At 38.3% G+C, this 23315-nt stretch overlaps 1 protein-coding gene across 2 annotated transcripts in view; it reads left to right on the forward strand.

Moving 5' to 3' along the window:
* Positions 1-19600: 19600 nt before the first annotated feature.
* Positions 19601-23315, forward strand: part of LOC105486443 (visinin like 1) — a 113685-nt gene continuing 109970 nt past the window's right edge. Inside the window, exon 1 of one of the 2 annotated variants that reach the window (XM_011749309.2) lies at positions 19601-19877. The gene's annotated coding sequence lies outside the window, so the exon portion shown is untranslated. The remainder of the gene's footprint in view (positions 19878-23315) is intronic. The other variant, XM_011749308.2, reaches the window with a different exon arrangement.

The following is a 23315-nucleotide window of genomic DNA, read 5'->3' on the forward strand; positions in this document are numbered from 1 at the left end:
TATTAAATCATTTTGTTACTTTCTTAAGAACTTCTTTTAACTTTTGATGCCCTACAGAATAAAATACAAACTTTAATTTGACATAGAAAGTTCCTCATAGTTCAGTTCTAAACTGTTTTTTTCAGCTTCCACATCCACTCCCACAACACAACTTACTTTCTTGCAGCACTTAACTTCTTGTCATCCCTTAAAAGTATAAAGCCCTTCGCAGTTTCAGTCTAGGTCATATGCTGCTTCGTTTGCCTAAAGTATAGTGGCAGGTCTTACTTGGGAAAGTTTTCTGCAGTGATCCAAAGTTTACAATCATCTTCAGACACCTACAGTTTTATTTACTAACCTTTTTCTTTAACTTCTAAATTTCTCCTCATTATTATGTTATTATATTTTCTGCATGCTTAGCTAATTAGAAATAACCTTTTTCCTGAGTTCTAAGTATTGGAAAAACAGGTGGAATGTTCCACTATTTACAACATACATTTGATAATCTAATAAATTTCAGCGACAATTTAAGAACTCTGTCACTAAAATAAAGCAAAAGTTTGTATTTTATTAGAATCCATACAATTGCAAATAACACGTTTTTTAAAAATAATTATGAGTTCTTTCCAATTAGACTTTTGTAAAAATCTTTTCAAGATTTTTGAGATGACAAAATGTCTTTTTTTAATCACATAAACTTAAAATTACTTAGATTATTTCCTCCTTTTGTAAAGATTTTTCCTGAGATGAGTCACATAAATATTTAGTTGGATGTCGCAAATTTATATAGCTATCTTTTACTTAAAGTTTTCAAGGAATTACATATATTGACATTAAATAAAAAATACATTTAACATGAAAACTATGCTGAACATAATTTAATTTTATATCCTGAAAGAAATATTGAATAGTAGTTGGAGTAGAGTTGAATCAAACTGTTTTTGAATCTATAGTCCACTTATTCTTTGATGTGTAATATGAGCAAATTATTTAGTTTTTCTGAGACACAGGTTCCCATAAATGGGAATTAAAAAGTAGAACCTACCTTATAGGTTGCTGAGTAAAATAAATGAAATACAGTATATAAAGCATTTAGAAGAGTCCTGAGCACCCAGCCAATGTTCATTTAAAAACATTTTTAATTACAATAGCTATTATCCAAACTCGTAGTGTGCTGAGCTGACTCTTACAGATTCAGAAGAGTTGATTGTTAGCATCTCTTCCTAACTTCGTATTTCAGTAACTTCACATGGGTAGTTTGGAAGTATTTACATCACTGTAAATGGCTCATAATGGAAGTATTTATATCACTGAAATCAGCATATGCTACAGATCAGAGCTTTTTTTCTTTTTTTTTTTTTTCTGGAAAACCAGTTGTTAAGAGTTGCCAGCATAGTACAGCATCAAACTCTGTCTTATGTTTCAATAATAATTTATATTATTTATACTATCTAAGTCAATTCTTACTACAAGCTTATAGCTGTAGTGAGCCAGGCAGTTTGTCTAGCTAATATTAAAGTCAGGCAATTCAACAGACTCTATATTTGATGCCAGGACATATGCAAAAACCTCATTTTAAAAAAAAAGAAACTGGTGGTAGTTAGTTTTCATCTCATTTGATACTTCTTTATGAGTGGAGAGTCCAAAACTTAACACATACAAAAAAGTAGCTATTTAATGTTTTAAGTTTGTTTATAGTTTCATGATTTCAGAATGCACATAGGTTCTGTTCACAGGAAAACAATGGATCAAAAGAATGCTCCCTGTATCATTATCTAGGACAGAGTATAGTCACTGCCTACTATCCATGACTAATCATTGAATCATAATATAATCTTCAAAGTACTTTTAAGTGGATGCTGTCATCTGATTATTTAACTCTCCTTTGATTTGCTGAACATCTATTATGTGCAAGGAACTGTGCCTGATGCCGAATTAAATATTTTGACACGTAAGATTTAATCCTTGTCTCTAAAGAAAGCATTCTAACAAGAAATATGCATATAAAAGGATAACCAACAATACATTGCCTAATCAGGTTAACAACTTTGTCCTAGCTATTTTTTAGCCTTATCTTTGGCCACTTCACTCTCCTCTCCTGTGCCTCTCACAATTTGCCACACAAAACTACTTGTAGTTTCCAAACATTCATGTTTTTTGTTGTTTTGTTGTTCAGTTCAGAAGACATTTATTGAACATCTATTATGCAACAAGCATTGTGTTAGGTATCAGGAATCCAAAATCACACACAGTCTTTTTTCCCAGAAATGTAGAGTAAGGAGACAAACTTACAGAATTTATTTCAGCATAATAGAATAAATGCTACAGTAAAGTTATATCTAGCCACTGAAGAAAGGGGATCAAATGTAGTCTGGAGACTTAGGGGAGACTTTCAGGTAAAAATGGTGCCCAAAAGCTGAGTCTTAAAGGTTATATTCATTCATTTAATTTATATAAGCCTATAGTTTTATGTAAAACTTCCTTTTATTTCCATACCAATCTATTATTCATCCATGTTCCCATAGCATTTCAGACATCTATTGTATACTTATAAAATTATATAGAGGTTAGTTGTAACATACTTTCTCTTCCACTAAATTACTAGCTCTTTAAGACTTGGAATAGTTAACTTGGTTATCTACATATTTCCTATATTTAGCATGGGACCTACCATACGATAGACATTTTTTTAATTGTCAGTTTGAAGATATACCAAGTGAATTATATAGAAAATAAGTACTGTTAAAAAATAAATGCTGTGGAAATTCAGAGAGGGATTACACAAATTCTATACAGAATAGGCAAGGAAGGCTTCACAGAGGAAAGGATTGAAAAATTCTTGAAAAACAGGATCTAGGAAGCCTCAGGAGAGTAGTTTCAACCAGAAACAAAATTTAACCTAAGGTCCAAAAAAATAGAGCTCACTTTGTCAGAGACAAAGAAAGTGGGGAAATAGCTCTAACATTAAACTGAGAGGTAAGAGTAAAGATGAATTAATCTGAAAGCCACTGACTCAAGGAATCTGGTTACAAGAAGACTTGGCCAATCAGGATGAAAAGAAACAAAGGCCTGGAAGACACTGTGCAATATTTAAAAAAACTAAATCTAAATAGAGATTATGATATAGTAACTTGCCTATCCTGAATGTAGTATGTATCCCAGGATTTCTCTAATTATAATTAATGGGTTTGGTATATTCCACATAACTGAATTTAGCATCAGTGGAACTTTTAAGAGGAGAATTAGTGAAAGAAAATGTGACCAAGGCCTTGATACCCTTGAGCAGATATTTGAAGGGGTCTAGCAGAAAAAGAGCCAAGAATCATAGAAAGTAGAGAAGGAAATGTAACACTGGGAACTGGGGAGAAACATTAGTGCACACTGCAATGTGTTGTCACACAATTCTGTCAAAGGATACCCTTTTCCCTAATTTTTAATAGTTTCTCAAAGATAATTATGCCCTATGTGGGGAAAAAAATAGGATCAACATGTTTAATTTTGAAATGCAATCTGATACATACTCATTATATATGTAATATTTGTTTTACATAGTACTTATGAATAGAGAAGAAAGTTGCTTTGCAATTTTGCCAGAGGTCATTCATGCTCATCACCCGCTTAACTGTAGTTTCATATCAACTTCCAAAAGCTAAACCCGTGATTTCTGGAGACCACTCAGAGGGACTCTAGAAATGACTTTCTTAAAAGTTATCTAGCCCACACCTTGGACAATAACCTAGAAAAACATAGATACAGAATACGGGCTGCTTGGTTAAAGTTACAATGCCTTCTTCAAGAAACATGCAAACAAGGCAATAGCTGGGCTTGGAATATAATGTGTATCTAGGCAGGAATAGAACCATAGTAATCATGATTAGAGTAAAGAGATAACATACATATATGACCCTCCTTCTTGTATGTGAAAAACAAAAAGGTAAGAAAGAGAAGAAGCAGCAAAATGAGCATATATTTCCAAGCCATGCTAATTATGATACTATATATTATATATGTAATGTATAAGTAATATAATGAATCAAGGGATTATAAATAGAATTTTAACTAATATGCTCTACAACAATCCAGGTGTTGTATTTTTTTTTAAAAGTAAAGTATAAAAAGACATAGAGGATTTTCTTTTTTTGATTTTTGCATATAAAATCTCTGTCGGGTACAAACACATATAAAAAAATTCATTCAAACGATACTTAGTACAGAATATGTGCTCATCACTGTTCTGGATACAGGGCTCGTCTTTCGATAGGTATAGGCTTGTAGTCATGAGCACTTAAATATATATACAGTTCCTTGTTGAATATCCTTCTGCTTGCTTAGCAATGTAATAGCAGCATCATATTTTCTACTTTTACACTCCAAACTGGTAGAACTATTTCAGTCAATTGCTGCATGTCGTTGCAGGAAATACTCCCTCTACCGAGTTTGATTCATAGATGAAGTGCCTCAGACCATAATTATCCATTGTTGAAGTACTAATACGAGGTCAAATTTTGTCAGGAACTTCAATGTGGAACCAAAATATGCCAGTTTAAACTCCAAAAGAAGTATCTCAGATGTCTGCAGGAGACTTTGGTATTAGGGACTGAGAAATAAAAGACAAGAAACAGAAATGTAGCATCATTCACCACTAGCCCTTTCTGTAACCCTATGCCGTCTACAAGAAAGGCATATAAGAAAAGGATAAGAGTTTGCATATACAGTAGTCAAAACTACACTCACTGCACTGCTCAAAAATGTGCCTTAACTGAATTTGCCAAAGATTCAGTAGAATTACAAAACTATTTTGCACTTTTTTTTAATGAGAAAGGTTTTCAAACTTTGGCAAGAAAACAAGCTCAAAATTCAGGCTTTTTGGTTTCTTTTGATTTTTTTCTATTGCTTTTAGGAATGAACACTATAAACTTGTATCAATTTACACTAAAATCATAGTAAGAATTTTAAGAAGGCCAGAAATCTATTGACAGCCAATATAGAGTAGTAAAGATCATAAGAAATATGGGCTCTGCACCCCAAAATTTATCATGCTTTAGCTTTCCACTTCTTTACCTGAGTGGTGTGTTCATTTTGTGATAATTCATTATGTTGCACATTTATGAATGATATCCTTCTCTATCTGTGTTTTCTATTTTTAGAATGAAAGGAAAAAGAGAGGAAAGGCAGAAGGGAGGAATGAGGGAAGGGAGGAAATGGAGAGAAAAAAAGGATGGGAGGAGGGAAAGGGACTGAGGTCAGGGTGTTCAGAACCTTGCATGCCAAAGCTAAGAAAAGGTGAACTTCATGCCACAGGCAAGATGATATTTGTGTGTTTGTTTCAGGAAAATGATATATGTAAATACAATTTTTAAAAATTTATATAGTAGCCAATTTAGCATGAATCAGAAGCAAGAGAACACCATCTCTAGGAAAAATTGGTCTAGTTTAGAAGACATTGAAATAATATAACCAGAAATGTTAAGAATCTGTATTGTTGTACTGACCATAGGAATAATATATTTTAGAAATTTTCATTAGAACTTTGTTACAGCTTCTTTGAGGGTAAGAAATCTGTGATTATTTCAAGGTTTCAAGCCCAGTTGATTAGAAAAATAAACATATAATTAATGTCAGAGGAGAGTAGAGAGGTTGAACTTGCCTGAAAGTATATCATAAGGATGAAGGTGAGAAATCTGGATTTAAACATATTGCGTCGAAGAAAGTGCTATTGCTCTAGACTGCTAGTTGAAAAAGCATAAATGGAGTTCCACAGCAGATAAGGATTACAAATGCAGATGATTTCATGTTCATATGCATATTAAAATGATTTGGCATGGTTATGAAGGGCAGAAACATCAGAACTGCATTCTTCCACCTCCTTTTCACCACTATTAATGTTGTTCTAACTATATATCATCATGGGAAAAATGATATAATTTATACTCTGTTCTACTTATATATACCATCAGATGATATCTATAAATTCTTTGTGGGCATAGAAACCTCTTAACACTTGATGAAAAATAAACCTCTTACCTCTTTCTACTAGTGTGGTTGGCTTGGTTTTAAAAAATGATCTCAAATTTTGATCCCTGCTTTGATGTAGTCTCATTTTGACTGTATTGCAAGCTGCCAAAATTTTTACTGAGATTTGCTGTCATCTAAATACTTTTAATTAGAAACTCCTTGAAGATATTTTATTGATTGATTAATATGGTAAGTGTTAATTTTGTGATTTTGGGAACTAATTTCACAAAAATTAGTTTAAGTACAGGTAGGTGACAAATAATCAATATTGTCTCCATATAGACAATCACTCTTAAAACATAAAAACATATGTGGAATTTTCCTTAAAAAGAATGAAAGGGAAAAACTATTTAAATTTTTACCAAGACCTTGGAAAGCTATGATCAGTTTCAGGGAAGCTACCTAATGAACAGTTAGAGAAAAAATAAAGTCAGGTAGGCATGGTGGTTCATGCCTCTAATCCCAGTAGTTTGGGAAGTCAAGGAAGGAGGATCACTTAACGCTAGGAGTTCAAGACCAGCCTGAGCAACATAGGAAGACCCATCTCTACAAAAAATTTTAAAAATTAGCCTGGCATAGTGGCATGCACCTGTGGTCCTAGCTACTCAGGAGGCTGCGGTGGGAGGATTGCTTGGGCCGGGATAGGTCAGAGGATGCAGTGAGCCATGATTGTACCACTGCATCCGAGCCTGGGCAACAGAACAATTCCATGACTCAAAGAATAAAATAAAGTCTAGCGCAACCTTCATTTGTCAGTAGCAAAAAAGGAGGACCACTACCTAAGAAAGAAGATAAACATATTTCTTGGCTTTCAAATGATTATACTAGTTGCCAAAAGCACATTCACCAGTGTCTATTGCCAATTCTAAAAACTGTTCCCAGTCATACAAATCTAGAAATTCCCTGTCAAGTCTTATGTGTTTTCATTCGTCAATCTAATCATGTTATATTCATGAAAATTAACTTAAACACACAGTCACTTTTTCTTAAATACTTTCATAGTATATTCCAACATATTATAAAATACCTTATATATTAAGAAATATAATCACTTGTTGGGACATGTCAACTTTTCTCTCCATACATTTACCATAACATCACATTCATAATTTGTCAACTAACAATAAAAAATAAACAAATAAAATTACTTAAATTTTTTTCACTTTAGAATTACTATAAAAACAACTGTTTTCTACTGTTTTTGGTTCTGTAAGTATAGAATTATGTATCATAATATCAATTATGAAATAAAATTATCAAGTTATAAAAATAATCTTCCCAATTATCAGAATTTCCAATGGAATGTTAATTCTTCTAGATAGTAAAATCATAGAAAAATAACCCACTGAGAATGAAAACTAAAGAGAAAGAGTAATTAATCAACCAAATAATGTTGAGCTCTATTATGAATCAGGAACTTAGCATTCTGAATGATACAAAGTAAATATATAAGACACAGTTTCTGTAATAAGTAGCTTTACCATATTGTTGGATACTAAAATCTAAAAGAAGAACTATGTGTCCTGGTGATATTTCATTGAATATTCCATTCATATTAAGACTACTAGAAATTGAAATGAAGAAAATATCACCCTGGGATAGATAAGCAGGGAAGTATTCATGGGATTTAAACAAGACCTTAAAGAATAAGTAGAAAATTCACAGTTATACAAATTAAGCAACGCATTGTAATCTGAATCTTCCTGTGGAATTCCATTGTACAATTCGTCATTTGGGGGTACAAATTTGAGTGGAGCTCTAGGAATACTATAAACTACAGGTTGGGGGATCACTTTTGTCTGGACATGCTCTTAGTAAGTCAGATCTTTGAGAGGTTCTTGCCCTGCTCAGATTCATCTAACTCCAGGCATAGGATCTGATCAGAAATCATTGACTGATACTGCCTGTTTCTTGCCCCATTCCCAGTTCATCTCACAGAAGAAGAGTGTCACCATAACTACCAAAGAGTACAATTCTCTTCTCTCCGGAGAAGATTCTATCATAAATCTCAGGACATTCATCTTTGGCACCTTTCTGCTCATTTATACTATTTGAATAAAATGTGCCACCAAGTAACAGCATACGCCTTGCTATAGCAGGGACCAAAAAGAAATATTCAGAGAAGGAAATAAAAAGCACACTCACCTGACAGCATCGGGAACATTTTATCTTAACTCCCTTAATGTTCCTGGGTAAAGATTTCTTAATTAGTTTTTAAGTGACCCTACAAGTTATTTTGGCAGCTTTCCGAGAGGCACTGACTCCTCAGATGAATACTGATGTTCCTAAAGACATAAACAGATGAGCCAGGTGTGGTGGCACATGCCTGTGGTCCCAGCTATTTGGGAGGCTGAGGTGGGAAGATCACTTGAGCCCAAGAGGTTGAGGCTGCTTTGAGCCGAGATTGTGCCACTGCATGGGATCCAGCCTGGGAAATAAAGTGAGAACCTGTCTCAAAAAAAAAAAAAAAAAAAAAAGAAAAGAAAGAAAGAAAGAAAAGAAAAGAAAAAGACATATATTGAGTTACTATATTCTTTCCTGTAGACTAAAGTGAGAAATTATCCACACGTTTTTTAGGATAAAAAGAATACAAGCATAAATAATATTAATGATCCATTCTCTTAGATTGATAGATCTGTTATCTTCAATAATGGGAGAAAGAGCTTCAATCTATTTAGAAGTCTTAATAAAGGCCTATTTTTAAAAGTGAGTGTTGAAGGCATAAATACCAAAGAGTAAATTTTAGTTCATTTAAAATGGGCCTTAATCCATCAGATTCAAACAGCTTTCAAAATGGTCATGCTGTCAAGTTTCAACTACTTCTTTTTCAAGTTGTACAATGATGTATGAAAATTTTCATTAAGTTTTCAGGTAGCAGGATTTCCATAGAATGTAACCATTACAGATTTAATATTTGGGCTGTATCTATTTGTAAATGACTCTGAAGGTTATCATGACAGGTAGTAATATGTTATTTTGCTAAAGCACAAATGTGAATTTTATGCAACTGTAAAGCTGTTGCTTGCAGTTAACTAAATTGGTAAGTTTAGTCAGCTGATCACGTGGTATGTGCAGCTGAATGTAGCTTTGCTGTTGTTATTTCTCATCTGATTTAATACTCACAGGCAAAAGTATGGCCATTTACCACAAAGTAATTTTGTCCTAGAGTAATAGTCACCTACTGGGGAGTCGGGAAAGCCTTAGGACATGTCCCTTATGAATATTAAGATATATAACATGCTAAATAATGTTATTTAGTCTTATTTTTAACCAATCTACAATCAAAATGTTTGAACTTCTAATACTGTACTACAATCTATACAACCAGAATTCAGTCAATGAATGTTTCTAAAAACATTATAGGTGCTGTGAACCTAAATCTGCTCTAAAAAATAGTCTATTAAAAATGACATTATATGAGGCCGGGCGCGGTGGCTCAAGCCTGTAATCCCAGCACTTTGGGAGGCCGAGATGGGCGGATCACGAGGTCAGGAGATCGAGACCATCCTGGCTAACATGGTGAAACCCCGTCTCTACTAAAAAATACAAAAAACTAGCCGGGCAAGGTGGCGGGTGCCTGTAATCCCAGCTACTGGGGAGGCTGAGGCAGGAGAATGGCGTAAACCCGGGAGGCGGAGCTTGCAGTGAGCTGAGATCCCGCCACTGCACTCCAGTCTGGGCACAGAGGGAGACTCCGTCTCAAAAAAAAAAAAAAAAAAAAAAAGACATTATATGGATCATTGGCAAGGTGTTATATAAGTCTAATTTCAAAATATTGTTTAACATTACAGTGCTATTAATACTGAATTTTATTCAAACATCCATAAATTAGCCTAGGAAATCTTAAGCAGAATTTGAATTACTTCTAGCAGTGGTACTGTGATCAGTATACCTAATCTGATTTCCATGAGCAACAATAATGAAAGGTCTCTAAGGAAATTATTTTAAATAAGACTAAAACCATGAATTTAATTTAGTTTTGCATTGGAAGAAACTGGCTCAATATCATCTTAGACGGAAATTAGCACTATTAACTTATTATCCGGAATTTCTTAGATGCCCAATATCTTGAATTTTTGAACCATAGAGCTCACTTTTTAATCTTTCCCAATTTATAAATAAGGAGATCAGAACATGAAGGGAACTTAAGTAATTTGCCCAAGACCACATCTAATAAGTAGCAGAGTTGGTTTTTGAATCCACATCTCTTCATTCAAACTTCAGCAATTTTCACAGTAAAAAAAAAAGGGGGGGATGTATATTTGTAGAAAAGAAAACTCTATTATTGCACTGCCAGAATATTATTTACTGTAAACCTAACACCCACATGCTGTATTTAAATGCGATTGTCCTCTACACCAGTTTCCTAGGGCTGCTGCAACAAATACCACAGTCTTGGAAGCTTAAAACAACAAAAATGTATTCTCCCACAGTTCTGGAGGCCAGAAGTCTACAATCAAAGTATCACCAGGATTGATTTCTTTTGGGGGTTCTGAGAGAGAATTTGTTCCATGCCACTTCTAGCTTCTGGTTGCTGGAAATCTCTGGTGTTCTCTGGCTTGTGCATAATTCCAGTCTTTGCCCCTGTACTCACGCGGCATTCTCCCTGCCTGTGTCTTTCTGGGTCTCTGTGTTTTTTTCTCTTATAAGGATATCAGTCATTTTGTATGAGTTTGAGACTAGCCTGGGCAACATAACGAGACCCCCACCTCAGGAAAAAAAAAATTCATAAGAAAAAAACCCAATTGGTCTAGCTAGGTTCTAGTGTTCAGAACAAACAGCAGTCAGGAACCTGTTTCTTTAGACTCTCTTGGAGGCAACGGAACTGTTGACTTGTGGGCTAGGCATACTTCTCCAAAAATATCTACTACAGACTCCAAATATGAAAATAAAAAGTTAGATAGACAGATAATGATAAACACATATATGTTCATATGTATGTGTGTATATGAAAAGTTGTTAATCAATTTAATTAAATATTAAAATTTTCTAAAACAATTTAACCAACATGCATATATTTGAAACAAATTACTATTTTTGTTATTAACAGACCATGTCCTACTTTATCTGGGTTAAATACACATCGTCATTTTAATCTTGCAAATACTTTCTTACAGACAATATTCTAAGTGCTGTTTGACTATACTAAAATCAGTAAAACTGTTACTACTTTCTAGGAATTTGCAAACAAATATGTAGGGAGAATAACAAGTGCACAATCAACTCTTCCAAATTCCTTTTTTCTAAACTTTGGTGGTTCTTTAAGTTTTACTCTTGTTGTCTCTTCTCTCTAAACTCCTCCTTTGTCAATCAAATCTCTTCTCTGGCTACAGCCATTACCTGTACATGAATAACCACCAATTCTATATTTCTAGTGCAGACCTCCCACCCAAGTTCCATACCTGCAATTTCTTGAGGTCTGCTGGACTTCGCCACCTATATGTGCCAACAGCCTTTCAAATGCAGGAAACACGTCTAGCAGTTAAGCCAATCCTCTTGCTCTCCTCTTCTCCAAACTTGCACTTCTGTTTTTACTAAAATCTATACCGTTTTCCCAATGTTCCAGTTCCAAATCTTATAATTGCATTTGACTTAACCTTCTCTGATACACATAATCAACTATCAAATTTTGTTGATCCTACTCTAACAATATCAAATTCATACACTTTCCATTTCCACTGCTACTTTTCTAGTTCAAGTGTTTATTTCTTCTAATGTGACTGTAAAAACTTTTCTTCCAATTCTCTTTACCCTTAGTTATGACTCTTCTAGTCCCTCTGTGATTTAAACATTAAAAATTAGCAATGAAATTTTGTTTTCAAATAAAATCATGTATGTGTAATCCCAGCACATTGGGAGGTGAAAGCAGGAGGATTGCTTGGGGCCAGGAGTTCAAGAATAATCTGGTCAACCTAGCCAGATTCCATCTCTACAAAAAATTTAAAAAATTAGTTAGGCATAGGGGTGCATGCCTTAGTGCTAGCTACTTGGGAGGCTGAAGCAGGAGGATCACTTGAGGCCAGGAGTTTGAGGCTGCAGTGAGCTATGATTGGACCACTGCACTCTGGCCACTTGGGCAACAAAGTGACAACCTGTCTCAACAACAACAAGAAAAAAAACAAAAGAAAGAAACAAGGAAATTCTATTTATGTACAGTGTAGAAAACTGAAGATGCTCTAATTATAAATGACGTTTTACTGATTTCACTTTAATTTTCTTTCATTAAAATCCAAAATACACCAAACCAGTCTGAAATGAGACAGTAAACCACATCTCTATCACCAAATATCAGTAGATAGCCTCGGAAATATTACTCCATAGGATTTTCCAATAGAATTTCTTCCTTCTTTGTTATATTTCAAGCAACATGAATAAAAATGAATTCCTTGATGCCTCTGAGTTTTGTGATAAAATGTATAAATTTTTAAAATGCAGCCGGGTGCGGTGGCTCACGCCTGTAATTCCAGCATTTTGGGAGGCCGAGGCGGGTGGATCATGAGGTCAGGAGATCAAGACTATCCTGGCTAACACAGTGAAACCCCGTCTCTACTAAAAATACAAAAAATTAGCCGGGCGTGCTGGCGGGCGCCTGTAGTCCCAGCTGCTCTGGAGGCTGAGGCAGGAGCATGGCGTGAACTCGGGAGGCGGAGCTTGCAGTGAGCCGAGATCGCACCACTGCCCTCCAGCCTGGGAGACAGCGAGACTCCGTCTCAGAAAAAAATAAAAAAATAAAATGCTTTAGTAAGTATATAATTTTTAATTTTAGTGCAAAATTTTCCATGGTATTTTAGACTATGAACTAGTAGTGGAATAACCAACACTATTTGACTTTTTGTTTTTATATACTCTGGTTTCCTAATCAAGGAAAACAAAGTAAGCCAAATATTTTTGGTTTTCTCCTCTAGTAGTGTATGTATTGGTAATTCATCTTCTTCCTAAATTATAATCTATTACTGCATGTTCTTGTCATCCCAAGCAAGAACCTGAAACTCGGAAAGATAGAAACTAGTAGCGCATTTTTTTCAGCATCGGAGGGTAGTAGTTGCTGAATAACTAGTATTACATTACTGGGTTGCCCCTACCTAGTTTCGTCACATTATACCACTTCACTTTTTAGAAAGCATTACAATATGGCCTTTCTCTTCTTCTTTTTTTTTTTTTTTTTTTTGGATCAGGTTCATAATGTTCAGTAATATGGCCTTTCTAAGGAGTTGATCTCACCTATGAAATGGGGGTAATGCTCTCTGTTTGTGAATCAAATAACATAAGAATAGTAAAATCATTTAAAAGCTATAAAATAGAAGATACTTTAATATAGTTTTATATTTGTAATTTATGCCTAATGTCCAGAAAAACAAACAAACAAGAATAACTGAATAAAAGTCCTTGAAAAATCACTTAGTTAATAAATGCTTTTAAATACTTTGCGGATTATTTGCATGATAATAATTTAATCAAGGTGGAAGACACTCATGCTTAAAAATGACGAAGTTTCTTCATATCACAGTTAAGAACCTTAAATGCAATCAAAATGATTTGAGAGTTTTTTCTCATATCAATGTAACATTATTTTGCCTTTTGAAATGAAAAGCAGGCATTAGCTTTTATTTAATAATTAATAGATGTATTGTCATTATATAGTATCTTATGTTTAAATAGACCTTCCTAGTTAAGTATTTTCATATATACTATCTCAGTTAATCTTCACAACAATTCTGTAAACTGTCTGCTATGTGGCAGGAAAAGATTCTTCTGCTGGTAAATAATTTTTTGACTGAATTTGAAGGATTAATAAGACCCTTAAAGGCAAGACAAGGGAAGGATGAGTTTCCAGAAAAAGGGAAAGAGTATATGGACAAGTGCGGAGAAGTGAAACATTATTACATAATTGGTAAACTGCAGGTAACACAGAATGGTTGAGCATAGAGCACTAAAAAGATGTGGCAAGAGATGGGGCTCTCAAGAGCCAGAAAATGATCTTGCAGGCCGGGCGCGGTGGCTCAAGCCTGTAATCCCAGCACTTTGGGAGGCCGAGACGGGCGGATCACGAGGTCAGGAGATCGAGACCATCCTGGCTAACACGGTGAAACCCTGTCTCTACTAAAAAAATACAAAAAACTAGCCGGGTGAGGTGGCGGGCGCCTGTAGTCCCAGCTACTCAGGAGGCTGAGGCAGGAGAATGGCGTGAACCCGGGAGGCGGAGCTTGCAGTGAGCTGAGATCCGGCCACAGCACTCCAGCCTGGGTGACAGAGCGAGACTCCGTCTCAAAAAAAAAAAAAAAAAAAAAAAAAGAAAATGATCTTGCATGCTGTGCTAAGGAATATTAATTTATATTGTTTAAAGTGAGAAACCAGTTAATGATTTTATTCAAGGAAGTGAGGCGATTTTATTTGCAACAGTTAGGAGAATGAGAAAGAACACGTGTTCCAAGAGTGAGATGATGAGAGGCTGAACTAATACAGTGGCAGTGAAGAATGAGTTTGCAAGACATTCAGAAAATGGAATTCACAGGATTCAGTTAATGACGTGATGGGGAATTAGAGAAAGGGAGAAGCCGGAGATAACATCCAAAGTTCTAATTTAGAGGACTAGGTTGATAGTGGGCATTGTCAAAGTGCTAGGCAGCACAGGGGGAAGAACAGATCCAAGGAGGCAGAGGGGCAGGGGAGAAAATCATTTGGAGACGTTGAGTTTGAGGCATCTGTAACAAATTAACATGAAGATGCTCTATAGGTAGTTTTAAAGGAGAAAGTGGAGAGTAGGGTGAATGTCTGGATTTAAGAACACCAGTGATCCTTCTTTCCCTTCTTTAACACAGCCTTAGGAATGATAAAATGAACTCTAAAGGATATATGCGGTAAGAATACAAATAAATAAATGAGGGATCCCACTGTTTCTTTCCTCCTTCAGGCAGGATAAAAATTTTAAACTATTTGGTTAAAAAAAATGTGGGTTTGTTTTAGTTGGTTGTCTCTGAGGGGGCATAAAAATCACTATTTGTATTTTCTCTTAAATTTTATGCTAAGATTCCCTGTTGAGGTTGAGAGTTTAATTAAAAACTCTAGATTAAAGAAAACACAGATTAAAGGGAGAAACACGTCAGTAAGATCTGCTTTAGGCAAGAAGGGTTTTTGAAGACCCTTCTGAACCCAATGGTTTCCAACTACCAAGGTCCCCCAAAATGGATCCATGATATTATCTGCAATGGCTATTCACACAACTGAAAAAGAGTATAGCCTAGCAATAAAGACACCTAAAAAGTCATTAATGAAAAAAAACAGGTCTCATGCACAGTGCAATTCTATTATCATCATTTATGGAGTGTTGCCACTAATGATAATGGTAAAAATTTCCAGCTTCAGAGCACTGCTATGAATCTACATGTCAGGCCAAATAGTAGAAGAGAAAATGGAATAAAGTATTTTCTATTCTTGAGACTGCACACTACCTGTATTTGCTATGACTATTTCTGAGGCCCTAAGAAACTTCCAGGAAACTCAAATCTTTCGTGGTGATTCATCCGGCAGGGCCTTACGCAATTTTTATTGTGGATTGTCCAAATTTTAAGGAAATTAGTGTCTATAGACACAGAGTGATCTTTCAGACTGAATTTAGATCCAGTCATGGATTACAGAGTGAAATCAGAGGAGGACTGAGAGACATGATCAATCAAGTTCATTAAAACTAGAGTTTTTATTCCCTTCTCTGCAGAAGGATGCCTAAAACTTGCCCATTAACTGCATGGGAATCGCTGCATCATGGTCTTGCATTTTTTTCAGTATTTTAGAAAAACATGTAGAAGGGGCACAGACATATACAATGAAATATTCTATGTGTCAGAAAAAAAATGCTGTAGGGCTGTATTCTAAGAGATACTTCTTATTTGACGTTAGGGAAGTTATTTTATTTTGTTGGTCTATCTACATCTTTCAAAAAAAAAAAAAAAGATTTAAAAAGTCAGAATAGGACTGGAAAAGATGGCTCTTGCCTATAATCTCAGCACTTTGGGAGGCCAAAGCAGGAGGACTGCTTAAGACCAAGAGTTTCAGACCAGCCTGGACAACATGGCAAGACGTCCCTTTCTACAAAAATGTAATAAAATGAGCCAAGCGTGGTGGTGTGTCTGTAGTACCAGCTACTTGGGAAGCTGAGTCGGGAGGATCACTTGAGCCCAGGAGTTTGAGGCTACAATAAGCTATGATCCTGCCACTGCACTCCAGCCTGGGCAACAGAGAGAGATCCCTGTCTCTCTCTCTCTCTCAAAACAAACAAACAAACAAACAAACAAAAAACCCCCCAAAACTTACGTAACATAATTATCTTACATAACACATCTTTTCTGTAATGATTAATACCCTTTGCTTTTGGAATAAGGATATGCTATCCATAGAAGTAAATTACTATCATTATTCTTTAAGAATAAACAAGTATAAATCCATTCTTCAGTTCCTGTCTCTTTTCATTTTCTAATAATGACTTTCAATTTTTCTTCCAATTTTTAAAAAAATATCCCCATGCCTTAAGTTCCACCCTTCTTGGCTCATATATTTTACACACATATATTTCTAATAAATAATATTACCATGAGTTCCCAGGACTATGAGCTTAGACCTGTTACACTATTAGCATTTCACACTTTTACTATCATTCTCCATTTTCAATTCGTCCACGTCACAAAGCTAGTGGGAATATTATATGGAGTGTTGTACACCTGAAAAGTTATTGTTGGTTTTGTTTGTTCATTTGTTTGTTTGAATCTGGGAAGAAATAAGGTGGAAGTAAGGCTAGAAATTTCTATAAAGAACATAATTTGCAACTGAAGGAAGAAAAATAGATCTTCAGTTATTTCTGGTTAATTTAGGATTCCACCAGATACACAGGAAGAAAGAAACAAGCCCCTACCTACAGCACCTTCCTCCTCCTCCTCTATACCCCCCACCCCCCCCACAAAAAAAATCCAGTGTGTGAAAGTTGTAGAGTTGGGGACCTGGCCTTAGGTAACGGGACAACTGGTAAAGCTGATGGCATTCTTCACTCAGCATGGGGCAGTGCTCCAGTCCCTCTACAACAGGAGCGCCCGGCAGCGCAATCTCCCTTTTTGTGATCACCAGTGCCATCAGCAAATGCCTGAAGGAGGAACAGCGGGCTCCCTCACTTCTTAGGGACCCTCCCACATTCCTCCCTTCAAGTACATTCTCCCATCCTAAAGAGGGGATTTGCCTTCTGTAATTTAAACGACAATTCCCTTAGGAGTCTTAGAATTGGCTTTCTTACTGTGACTTCGTATATACAACTGGACTAAAAGGCAAGCCAAAAAAATTAAACCACAACAAAATATTAGAAGCTGAAAAAGAAAAAGCTACATAATAGCTGGATATTAAACATTACAATATCGCATTTAGGACGCAAACAGCGCTGCAGTGCAAATGGAACTTTAAAAATCTGCCCGCCCACTTAGACAAAGCTGCTTTACAAAAGCGCAAGCATCGATGTCAATCGTACCCTACAACAGAGCATGGTTTAAAGTATCAGTGTACATTTTTTCCTAAACACAAGTTGCAAGTAAGTTATCTAAAATCGAACGTCGCCACGAAAGAGACCTCCAGGGTGCAATAAATAGGTACATCTCGTTAAAGCGGAGAAATGGCATCATGACCCTTTGGGTTGATGCAGACAGATTACAGTGCGGAGGCTGTTCTCGAGAGAGAAACCAGAGAACCCAGCGTAAAATGCTGTAGTAGGGGAAATCGACCAAAGACGAGATTTTGAAAGCCTTGAAGGTCGTTTTTCTAGCTAAAAAGAAGAAGTGACTTATTCAGAACGGACTCCCCCCGCCGGTCCCAGGAAACAGGAGCAGTCCAGCGCGCCCGGGAGTCCCGCAGCGCCGTGCGCACTGCGGCTCCAGAGCCAAGGGCTGGAGCCCGCCAGATTCTAAACCTCCTCGGCTGCCGCAGCGCGCCGGGGCCGCGCGCCCTGGTCCGCGCGACTCCGCGCTCCGGGTTTCCGCGGTCACCAGCACCGGCGGAAGAGCCCTGCAGTGAGGGAAGAGCCGCGGGCGGTGTCCCGGGAGTCCCGAGAGCGCGTCCCTTCTCGGCGCAACCTCCCCTAGGCGTCCCTCCCGGGAAGCCAGTTCCTGGGTTCTGGGCTGGCCAGGTTGGCAGTGAATGAGGCTTAGGCGTCACTGCCTGAGGCCTTCACTTAGCATGTCGGTAGCCACAGACTTGTCTGGCGGAGTTTCTCCTGGTGCCCACTTAAGTAGTCTCAAGTTTGTTCAAAGCTGGACTCCTCGACTTGGAACCAGGAGCAGCTGGAGATTTGTCAATTTAGAGCTCATTTGCCACGGGAGACGATCTTGGTGTCCCCCAGCACCGAAGGGTAGGTCAACTCTATAGTTTTCCTGAACGTGATAAGGTGTGTGAAGACGCTGTGCAAATTGTACAGCGCTCTGCTTTAATGAGAACGTCGAACTTCATCGCGCCACCAAAACTTCCCTCCCTTGAAAATAAAACTCCCACCTGAATGTAAAGCCCAGGAGGGGGGTTTTGTTAACCGCACTTATTCCCAAAGTATGAAAGAGTTTCTAATAGTTTTGTAAAGTCTTCAGTGAATAATTGTTGAATGAGTGCAGGTTCAACATACACACTTGAGGAAACTGGTCTGGTTGGGAACACCTGGGAATTCTCCCTGCTTTTCTGGTAGGGAAGCGACCGACCAAACATTTATTGGGCACTACTCCTTGCCAAGCCTTCTAGGCTTTGGGGCAGGCCAATGGGGAGCCGGGGGAGGACTGGCAAACCTGTTAGTTGTTCAAGGACACAAACGGGGCTTTATACCATGGCCTAATCAGAGCCCTTAAACGTGGATTCGCAAAATGGTTCATTCCCGCCCTTTCACCCACCCCCTCCCACCCCAGATGCAAAGCATATTTTTAAAACACTTAAGTGCATACAGAATGCGCTTGCCTCAGGGTACACAGGGCAAGAAGCCTCGGATCCCATCTCCTTTTAACACACATTTTTCCAACGCCGTTCTGGACTGAGACTGTCCGGGGCACTGGGTGCTGGAGGAGCCGGCTCCCAATACTCCTGCAGAAGACCCTCGGATGAAATGGCCCATGACAAAATGACCACCATAACCGTTCCTTCAGTAAGCCAGGTAGACGAGCTCACAGCTTGCTGGGAAGTCTTCCTTCGGAGATTTCTGCAGTTTTCTCCTTCACCTTACAGCCTGACAAAGGGTGGGCCGGGGGCCGGCTAGGACAGAGAGCAGCGAGAAAAGCGGCTCCACGTGTTCCATCTCTGCCCTCGGCCTTCAGCCACCAGGTTCGGTAACCGCGGGGCGTGGCGAGCCCAACCCGCACTCCCTCGCGCCAGTCCAGGTGCAGGTTGCTCGGATAGTCGGACTCCCTTTTCCTATCTACTTTCCTTTTGAGTTTCTGCTAAAATCTGGAGACGTGGAATCCACCCGCGGAAACTCCGAGCCCCTCCGACTGAGCATGCGCCATCGCCAGGCGGCTTTTGGTCACAGGCTCCCGAGTTCTCCTAGCTGGGGCTGCGGAGCTGAGGGAGGAGGGAAGAGAGGAAAGGGGAGGGGGTGCCTGGAGAGGCGGAGGCTCGCGCGCCTGCGCATCCAGCTCCAGGGACCCTAGATTTTCTATGGGATTCCCAATCTGCAGCAGAGATTTACCCGAGCGTGTTGCGGCAGCGGCTGGGCTTGCTAGGCGCTATCCAAGAGGGATTTAAGCAGCCCAGAGCTCCGGAGAAAAAGAGAGCGAGAGAGAACCACACACGCTTAAGCGTTTACCCGAATTAAATATATATTTTTAAAAAGAACTGTTGAGTTTTATCATTTTCGTTAAGTGACCGTGCGCAGCGCTATAACTGTAAGTGGAAAATACAATCTTCGTTGCATTTCTGCATGTGTAATGCAACCAACTGTCAGAGAGATGCTTTGGCTATTGTCACATACTTTGCTTTGCATAGATGCGTCTAAATGCATGGTGACAATTGCCTTGCTTAATGCTGGCGATCTGAATGTGCTGTTAGTCCACGGGGGATCTTTTGGAATATTGTGGGTGGGGGAAGGGGGAGTGTTTATATGCGGCGTGTTTGGGGGATTGTCTTAGACTAGATTTAAGACAGGTGAAACTGAGATGCTTTCTTAGTTTGTCTTAGACAGATTTAAGTAGCTAATTGACCGATTGTGAAGTTTTCCGGTTGCTGATAAAACTATTGAGCGGGTGCAGTCGAGTAGCAACCTGTCATCCGTGGGATTGGTGCACCATTTTTCTCACCGTGGAAGGGCAGCAAAGGTGTTTGCTAAGTAAAACTGAGTGGATGAGATTGGTATGGAAATCATGGTTGATCTCTGAGCGGGATGTTAGTGTTTAAGATCCACGGAGTCAGGAGCTAAATGAGCACATTTCTCTCAGTATTCAGAAATGAGTAGATAATTTTTTCGTTTTTGATTTTTCGTCACAATGGTGAATGGGCAGAAAAGGGAAAGATGCTCTACCGCACTGTCGATTTTGAACGGAGTCACAGATTCGGTCGCTGAATGGGGACTGTCAGACCCAAACTAGTTACCTGCCTTTGCATTCCGCGTTCGCCATCCGGAATCTGGGGTTAAAAAATGTAAATCAAGGTGTGTTACATTCGGTAGTATTTCTTTAAAGGATAAAAGGTCGTTTTGTGTTTTAAGTTAAAATGGGTTGTTCCTTGCCCAGAAACTGGAAGAAGGAAGGGTCTTTGCAAGGTCAAACCCCGAGTGGAAATCAGAATGCTGAATACCCTCAGGGGTACGAGAATGTGTATGGGGAAGGAGCGAGGAGAGGCTGATGCTCCCTGTGTGGTGGAAATGATGAGTGCTTAGCATTGCCTGATCAGTGCCCTGTGAGATGCCAGAGTGGGAATCCATTTTTCTAGAGTTGCCCTCCTGTCCATATTTTGGAAACTAAAATAAAATAGAATTGTTGGTGGGTGTGGAAAACACTAAGTACATACTATTTGTGTATCACTTTCCACTTGAAGGCAAGAGAAGCTGGGGAGTTTTATTTCTATGTATTAATATCTATTTTAATTTCTAAAGGAATTTCAGGTTGAGACAAATTTAAAATGAAACTCTTGTGAAAACACATTTTACCCCCACTATCATTTAAACTGCCTACGTGTGTTTGTGTGTGTGGGGGGTGTGGAGTAGGGGGTGATCCTGCATCATTGAAGAACTTACTCATGAATGCACTCTCATTAAGCCTTGGGTGTTTAATAACCCCAGAAAATGCTGCACTGAAGCAGGTTGGCAGAATGGGAGGCAGAAAGATGAGAAAAAAGCATGACTAGTGCGTGCTGGATTTCCATGAAATAAGCAAATCCAATTTTGGGGATGAAATGAAATAAATTTTCCCTCAAATCAGGTATGGGGCCCATCAAATACGGCTCTTTGGCCTTTGATCAGTCCAACCACTTGGAACCCCTCAAAGGAATTTATAATTTATTTAAATGCATGAAATTTGTAACCGAAAATTCGAGAAGAACCTCTCGTTGGAAATCCAAAGTATAAATCATACTGCCTTGTCTATTCCTTCTTTCCTTACTCCAGGGCAGAAGGACTAATCATTTGTCACAGTTGAGCCATATTCCTTGTCATCACTGAGCGTTGGCATCAGTTCAATGAATGGTGCAGGTGTTGGCACTGCATTGATAAAGAGGGATGGTAGAAGAAAAAGGGGGGAATTGGGTATCAAAACTAATAAATCCTTGGTCTTGGAGTTCCTGGCTCGTAGGTTGACAGAGAGGATCAAGTTAGGTAGAGACCCTGTAAGGTATCTAGTCCAAACCCCTTGCTTTGTAGATGAGGAAACTGAGGCCCAGAACCATGGATCTAGAGAAAAGTCAATTAAGTTCTAGCCTATGGAATAAACAATTAAAAAGTAATGTTGAGTGTAAATGTTTCCTTCTCTCCTTCATTTTCAGCAGTCTCAGTGACATTGCTGCAGACTTCAAATAAATAACTGTCTGCTCTCCAGCACATCTTTTGAGATTGTCTCTAGGGGTTCCTTTTTATACCACTTCATTTCTCTTCCTTGCCTCTCTTTGTCTTTGTAAGGTCTCTTTCTCTCTCTTTTTTATTGCCCCCTCACCTTTACTATCCCTACCTCATTAGATGTTTAGTCTGGCTTTTCTGGCCTTCTCTGCATCTCAGTCAATTTCTTTCGAATCCTTGGCGTTTGGGGGAAGCACTAGCGTATCAGAATATGCAGTTTCTGTTTGAGAACTGCCCAGGGCCCATTTCCATCCTTTCCCTGCTCTGTTCCCCAAAATTCTTCAGGGAATCTAGCCTTCAAAGACACTGCAGTTACATTGCCACTTTTCTCCCTATCTATCCTCCTCCAAAACCACTGCAGCTGCAGAGATTAGGACTTCGTGGAGTGAGGAAACTGCAGGGTAAACCCAGAGTGGACTTTGCCAACTCTCCTCTGGCTCCTAGGAGGCAGAACCCAAATTAGAGATGCCTGTCTCCAGCCTTCCTGGAAATCCTCCAGATAAAGCCACCTGCAGAGAAGGGAAAGGGAAGGGACAGAAAGACCGAAGGAAGAAGGCTTGACTGGTTTAACCTGAAGTTGTGCTGTAGAGGAGAGTAGTGCAACGTTTTCATCCTTTAAAGCTTTTAAGGTATTTGCATAGCTTTTCCTCAGGCAGATCTTTTGTTTTATTCTTGCGCAGTTTCTGCTCTCATCTTGCTGGATGAGGACTGCAAAGCAGACAAGATGACCTGCCTAACTGGCCTTCCCACCTTCCTCCTGTTTTTTCTCCTTTTTTTCCTCTTTTGCTTTCTCCATTTCCTCCTTCTTTTCTCCCTTTCTTCCATAAGAATTCCCTGAGTGCCTATACAATAACACTCTACGCCTCCTAAAGATAGTCTAGGCCTTCCTGTTTTCTTCTCCAGAAATGTAATCTCCCAGGCACTCAGAAAGATACTCACAACTACCACAAATGCGGAAATACTAAGGATTCTTACCTGAAAAAAGCTGAGGCATTAGGAAAGGAGGAGCTTGAAAACTGGAATGCAAAACCAGAGGAAGGCCCAGTTGGAGTTTCTTTCTCATTTCAAAGATTAGGTAACTACTCTTGGAAGTTGTTGAAGCTTTTAAGAAGCAAGGTGGTGAGTTTCTCAACACCTTTACCAATTAACAATTTAATTTAACCCCTCCTCTGTCGGTAAATCTTTACTGAATTGGGATGAGCTCTGTCTTGGATAGAGTCTGTTTCTGACAAATGGTCTTGGGTTAGTTAGATGTTACCTGATCTTGCTGATATACCCA

The sequence above is a fragment of the Macaca nemestrina genome, chromosome 13 (assembly GCF_043159975.1).
Source record: "Macaca nemestrina isolate mMacNem1 chromosome 13, mMacNem.hap1, whole genome shotgun sequence".
Taxonomy (NCBI): domain Eukaryota; kingdom Metazoa; phylum Chordata; class Mammalia; order Primates; family Cercopithecidae; genus Macaca; species Macaca nemestrina.